Source organism: Nanorana parkeri, unplaced genomic scaffold (assembly GCF_000935625.1).
Source record: "Nanorana parkeri isolate BGI_ZX_2015 unplaced genomic scaffold, ASM93562v1 scaffold1920, whole genome shotgun sequence".
In the NCBI taxonomy this organism is placed as follows: domain Eukaryota; kingdom Metazoa; phylum Chordata; class Amphibia; order Anura; family Dicroglossidae; genus Nanorana; species Nanorana parkeri.
In genome coordinates this window covers 46,230-52,637 of record NW_017308188.1, presented here as the reverse complement: position 1 = coordinate 52,637, position 6,408 = coordinate 46,230, and the positions used below count along the sequence as shown (strand labels likewise).

Genomic DNA, 6,408 nt, shown 5'->3' with positions numbered 1-6,408 from the left:
AAGCCCAGAGTCCAGCATGTTGCGAAGCCCTGCGCAAAGGGGGTCACGAAGCCCTGCGTCCAGCGGGTCAGGAAGCCCTGCGTCCAGCGGGTCGCGAAGCCCTGCGTCCAGTGGGTCACGAAGCCCAGCGTCCAGCGGGTCACGAAGCCCAGCGTCCAGCGGGTCACAAAGCCCAGCGTCCAGCGCGTCACGAAGCCCAGAGTCCAGCATGTTGCGAAGCCCTGCGCAAAGTTCACTAAGCCCAGAGTCCAGCCCGTCACTAAGCCCAGAGTCCAGCCCGTCACTAAGCCCAAAGTCCAGCCCGTCACTAAGCCAGAGTCCAGCCCGTCACTAAGGGTTAGTTCACACCATAAGCAGTGCATTCCAGTCTAATTCTGGCCGGAACTCACTGCCTGCAGTGAGTGCGTTCTGCTGCGGTGCGATTAAAATGCTGTATGAGATCCTAATAGGTTGGACTTGATGGACTAATGTCTTTATTCAACCTCAAATACTATGTAACTATGTAACCGCATCTGAATGCACTGCAGGCACAATGTGCCTTGCCATCACGTGCGGGCGATCGCATTGCAGCCAGAGGGCGTGGCTACGGTGACATTCACTTCAATGGCCCGCCCCTCCAGCCCGGCAAAAAAGTGAGCCGCCCAAAATGCGGGCAGTGCGTTCTGGCCAGAATCGGACCGGAGCACACTGCTTATGGTGTGAACTAACCCTAAGCCCTGCGTCCAGTAGACATGTGCGATTCGTGTCGGAAAAAATCAGTTTTCCGGACTAAATCCGTTACAGGTAGTCTGTACGCATTTTCGTTGTGGACAAATTTTCATTGCAGCAAAGTGACAATTAAAAAAAATGTAATGTCACTTTGCTGCAATGAAACGAACGATACGAACAGGAAACGGAAATGAACATTCGTACAGACTACCGCTAACGAATTTCGTCCGAATCTCGAAAAATGAAATAACGCAAATTCTGAATCAAAACAAGATGAAACGAAACAATTTTTTTTGCCGGTGCACATGTCTAGTGTCCAGCGGGTCACGAAACCCTGCGTCCAGCTAATCACGAAACCCTGCGTCCAGCGGGTCACGAAGCCCTGCGTCCAGCGGGTCACGGAGCCCTGCGTCCAGTGTATCGTGGGCTACTTCCGCGTTCCAGCGTGGAACGCATCTAGACTTCCGTCAAGGGGGAGGAGGAGAGCGGCGTGCACCGCGGCCGATGCGCCCCAGCCTGGAACGCAGTCGGGAGGAGCCAGGAAGCCGGGGGACATTACAATAGCTGATGGTATTATGCATGTGATTGGCTCAGTGTTCTCTGTACAGTGATGTGGTATACGTCAAAGCTATATACATGTATAATCATAGTGTGTGATTGTGGGGGGACATTAGAGTGTAAGCTCCTCTGTACAGAGACTGATGTGACTGGCTCAGTGTTCTTGGGGGGGGGGTCGGCCTAAAGCCATGTAAGGGGCTCCCAAATTTCTGAAGGCTGCCCTGCGTCCCTGCATAGGAGGTGTCTGTCCAGGAGTCAGGAGAACTCCATCCTGGAGCCAGCCTGTGTGGCAAGTCGGTTGGATACAGCTTGTGTGGGAGAGGTTTGAAGTGATAACCTGAAGTCTGTAAAACATTATTTTGCTGAAAGACAAAGCTGAAGTTGTGTTATGTTGGAGAAACCCCCATGAGGGAAAACTTCTGTGAGCTTTTAAATAAAAGTGGGCATGACGAGAGCATGGAGCCGGCCTCCCGGCCAATCAGAAAGCAGGGTGTCGCGTCATTACACGGCGCCTGGCTTCCTGATTGGCCGGCTAGACGGCTCCGGCTGGGTGCCGGACGAAGGCCGCGTTCTCGCTTGAGAGGCCCCGGGGGATGACAGGCTGCACATACTAAGGTAAGAGGGGACTTTCTTGTTAATCGGGAAGCCGGGTGGCGACTCTTTACGTGCTGCCCGGCTTCCTGAATGGGACTTCCTTTACTCGGTAATTGGTATCGGCGAGTACCCAAAAAAAATTATCGGTACTCGGTACCAAAATACCGGTATCGGTGCATCCCTAGTATTTATGTATATATCTAAATGTGTGTGTATGTATGTAACTGAGTGTATGTACAGTATGTAAGTATCTGAGTTTGTGTATATAAAGGTATGTATGTAAGTGTATGTATGTGCCTGGGCCCGTTAGCACATGCAGTGACCAGCGCTGCCATGCCCTGAATCAACACAGGTCACCACTGGGACACATAGAAAACAATTGTTTTCTATGTGTCTCATTCACACCACAATGCAAGTGTGATGGGCTGGGCGCTGTGATAACATTCAAACGTGCTGCATTTTATCTCATCTCACTGGATCGCACCACAGGGTACCACACTACTGCGCAGTACACTGCACTGCTATGCGGGGACCTGATTGGAGTGTACACTCTGTACACCACATAAAGTTTAAAAAAAGAAAAAAGTAAACAATGACAGTATCTGAGTGTGTGTGTTCATGTATGTATCTAAGTGTGTGTATGTATGCATGTGTGTGCATGTATGTTTGTATCTGTAGCTGGGAGCGCTGCGGGGGGCGTATATCGCCTGCAATGTATCTGCCTTAATACAATGCAGGCAGTATACAGGACACACCGCCGGATCACCACTCTCCTGGCGCGGGCACTGTGTCACATGCCCTGCCCCCTTCCGACTGTGTGGCCGATGGTGTCCGGCTCTGGCAGCATTTCATTGTGGAAGGTAAGACACAGTTGGGGAGGGGGGGAAAGGGGGGCCCAGAAACTGCACACTGTGTGCTATTTGGTTTATTTAGAAAATGGATTATAATAGGGAACATTACTCTATAATGTTCCCTATTATAACTTATTTCTCTATCCCAGTTTGTTGGATGAAATATTGCAGTCCTGAGTCCAGTGCGTCCCCGAGTCCAGTGACGCTGGACGGGGGAGCCGCCGGGATCTGTTACAGCCGGTCACAGGGGTTCCCCCTCCCCTTTCCGATCCTCCAGCGCTGACTGGAGGAACGGATCGGGGAGAGGGCAGGCTGGCTTTGCCTCTAGATAGGCAGAGCCCGCTGTCAATCAGCCAGATCGGTGGATCTTGACAGTATTGTTAGGATCCGTCATGACTGCGGCGCTCTCAGTATATAGCCCACTATATACTGAGCTTTAGGTCACGGGAGGAGGTTAGTTTATGTTCTCCAATGACCCTAAAGAGTACTATGGGATAAAAAGGTTACCCCATAGCTCTCTTTTAACCTCCTTTTTAACTTCAGAAGCTCATCATTGACAATGCTTTAACCCAATAGCGCACAGAGTAGGTTTATATTATTTTAAATATGCAATGTTCCTTATCTTTTTGCCTCTTGTTTCCTCCCTGTTTTTCTGTACTCTTGTTATAACCTGATAAATAAAGATTGGAAATGTAAAAAAAAAAGGCTTAGTACAGGTGATTCAATACTGCGTACATAGGCACTGCAATAGTTTTGGAGCCTTTTCAGATAAAAGAATACACTTAAATGTTATTTTTTTAATGAAAAAGTTGGGTGGTGTGGGCTTGTTTAAAATATGACCTAGTAAAAGTGCTTAAATACTGTGCATAGAATCGGTACATTATTTTTGCTAAGTTACTGTAAGATAATGCACTAGACATGTGCGATTAGTTTTGCTCCGAATTGAAATTCGGACGAATTTAAGCATATTCGGACATTCGGATGCATCCGTATTTACATAGTTACATAGTATTTGGGGTTGAATAAAGACATACGTCCATCAAGTCCAACCCATATAGGTCCACGCATCATCTCATTCTTAGGGATACTTGTATCCCTGGATATTACGATCCCTCAAGAATTTGTCCAAAAGTTTCTTGAACAAATCTACACTCTTGGCTGAAATCACTGCCGGTGGCAGTGAGTTCTAGACCTTAACCGCTCTTAGTGTAAAGAACCCTCTTCGCCCATTGTGCTGGAATTTTTTCTCCATCAACTTTAGGTGGTGGCCTATAGTCTTTGTAATGGAGTTAATCTTAAACAGTTTGTTGCCAATGTTGCTGTCACCATTGAACATCTTGTACATTAAAATCATATCCCCCCTTAATCTCCTTAATTCCAGCGTAATTAAGGAGATTAAGGGGGAATGTTTAAGTTCAGAAGCCTTGTCTCATAGCTCTGGTCCTCCATTCCCCTAACTAGTTTGGTTGCCCTCTGCTGGACTGTCTCCAGTTCAAGGACATCCCTTCTCAGTACCGGCGACCAAAACTGGACCGCGTACTCCAGATGTTTTATTTGCATTGAGCATTTTAAGTCTATGTTCTATTCCGCTTTCCGTCAACCATTGCGGTATATTATCGGTTGAACTATGTGTTTTATCACGTACGTCGAACCCGTTTCCCTCCTGAGTGTATACTGAGGAGAAAAAATTGTTCAGCGCCTCGGCCCTCTCCTTGTCATTTGTGAGTAACTTCCCGTTTTCGTCCTTTATTGGGCCTATCTGCTCCTTTCTCACCTTTTTACTGTTAATATATTGGTAGAATTTTTTTTTTTTCCAACTATCTGGCGATATGCTTCTTGCACTCTTTTAGCTTCCCGGATTACTAGTTTGCATTTTTTGTTACATTCCTTGTAGTTAAGGAACGCCAATGCCATCCCTTCCATCCTATATTTTATAAATACCATTCTCTTTGCCTTAACATGTAGTTTTACAGTTTTATTTAGCCATATAGGTTTAGTCTTTGATCTTTTGTTTTTGTTACCCAATGGTATACACTTTGAAATAGCAATATGTAAAGTGTTCCTGAAACAGCCCCACATTTGGTCTGAGTTTAGGTTGTGAAATGAGTTTTCCCATTTTATTTCCCCCACTAGTTTGCGCAACTTATCGAAGTTGGCCCTTCTGGAATTAAGGGTTCTTGTCTGTCCCGCCCTCTTTCCTTTCCTGTATTTAATATTGAAAGTAATCACATTGTGATCACTATTACCCAGTGTCTCCCCAATTACAATATCCTCAATTAACTCCCCATTATTAGTAATTATTAAATCTAGGATGGCATTTTTCCTAGTTGGAACCTCCACCATCTGTTCCAAGAAATTGTCTCGCAACAAGTTCGGAAATCGGCCCGCCTTTGTCGATCCTGAGGTACCATTCGCCCAATTGATGTCAGGGTAATTGATGTCGCCCATCACGACTAACTTGCCCTCCCTCCAAGCTATTTCTATTTGGGAGTGTAGATTTGACGTGATATCGTCCCTTATATGCATATTCAGATAGTTTTTAATGTAAATGCAACCCCCCCCCCCTTCTCCCACATCTGTTCCTCCTGAATAGGTTATAACTCTCTATATTAGTAGCCCAATCATGTGTGCCGTCTAGCCAGATTTCCGATATACCCACTATATCGAAGTCCTCTTCGAGTATCATAATTTCAAGCTCTTCTAATTTATTTGCTGGACTTCTAGCGTTGGTGTACATACATTTAATTCCTTTCTTGTTATGGGACAAAAGTTTATGTCCTCCGGCCTCTGTTCCCGCCAACTCCCGGTCCCGCCGTCTCTCCCGTCCTCTCGGCGTCTCTCGTCACCCACGCTGCTGCGCGAGCGCGTGTGCTTGCTCTCTGATTTCCGATCTCACTGGCAGAAATCCTCCACAGCGCCCTCTCAGTGATTAGTCTGAACAATGCAGCTCCTTGAACATGCGTTCGAGGGTGAATACATTTGCGCGAGATGTGAGCGAGTTGCTTGTTTGGAAACCCAGATTCTGGATCTAAGCAAGAAACTGGCAACACTAAGGAGCATAACAGTCATGGAAAAGAGTCTGGACATAATGCACCAGGCTGTGGTGGAGGGTGGTCTGGATGAGGAGGGGGGGTTGGAGGAGCAGGATCCCGAGGTGGGGAGCTGGGTTACTGTTAGAAGGCGGGGGAGAGGGAAGAGTGCTAGAGATGTCAGCCCTGATCTGGTTCACCCCAATAAGTATGCCAAGTTGCATGATGTTGGGGATACCAGTTCAGGGGGGACTCTGCTGGAGCAGGACGCAACCTCTATCCGCAGGGGGAGTGACTGCTCCGGCGAGGAGGGGAGCCGGATGGAGGGTCAGGAGAGGCAGATACTGGTGGTGGGAGACTCCATCATCAGGCGGACTGACAGGGTAATCTGTCAGCGGAACCATGAGCGTCGAACAGTGTGCTGACTGCCAGGGGCACGTGTTCGGCACATTGCGGAACGAATTGACAGATTACTAGATGGGGTTGGGCATGACCCAGTTGTCATGGTGCACATCGGCACCAATGACAAAATAGGAGGAAATTGGAGTGTGCTAAAAAGAGAGTTCAGAGACCTAGGTGCTAGGATGAAGGAAAGGACCTCCACGGTAGTATTCTCAGAGATACTGCCGGTGCCAAGAGCCACTCCGGACAGACAGCGCGAGTTGAGG

At 47.7% G+C, this 6,408-nt stretch overlaps 1 long non-coding RNA gene across 1 annotated transcript in view; it reads right to left on the bottom strand.

Annotated features, from left to right (window-relative positions):
• Nucleotides 1–6,408, bottom strand: part of LOC108800114 — a 15,691-nt gene that overhangs the window by 7,430 nt on the left and 1,853 nt on the right. Inside the window, exon 2 of the long non-coding RNA XR_001942074.1 lies at nt 1,402–1,406. This is a non-coding gene — a long non-coding RNA (uncharacterized LOC108800114). The remainder of the gene's footprint in view (nt 1–1,401; nt 1,407–6,408) is intronic.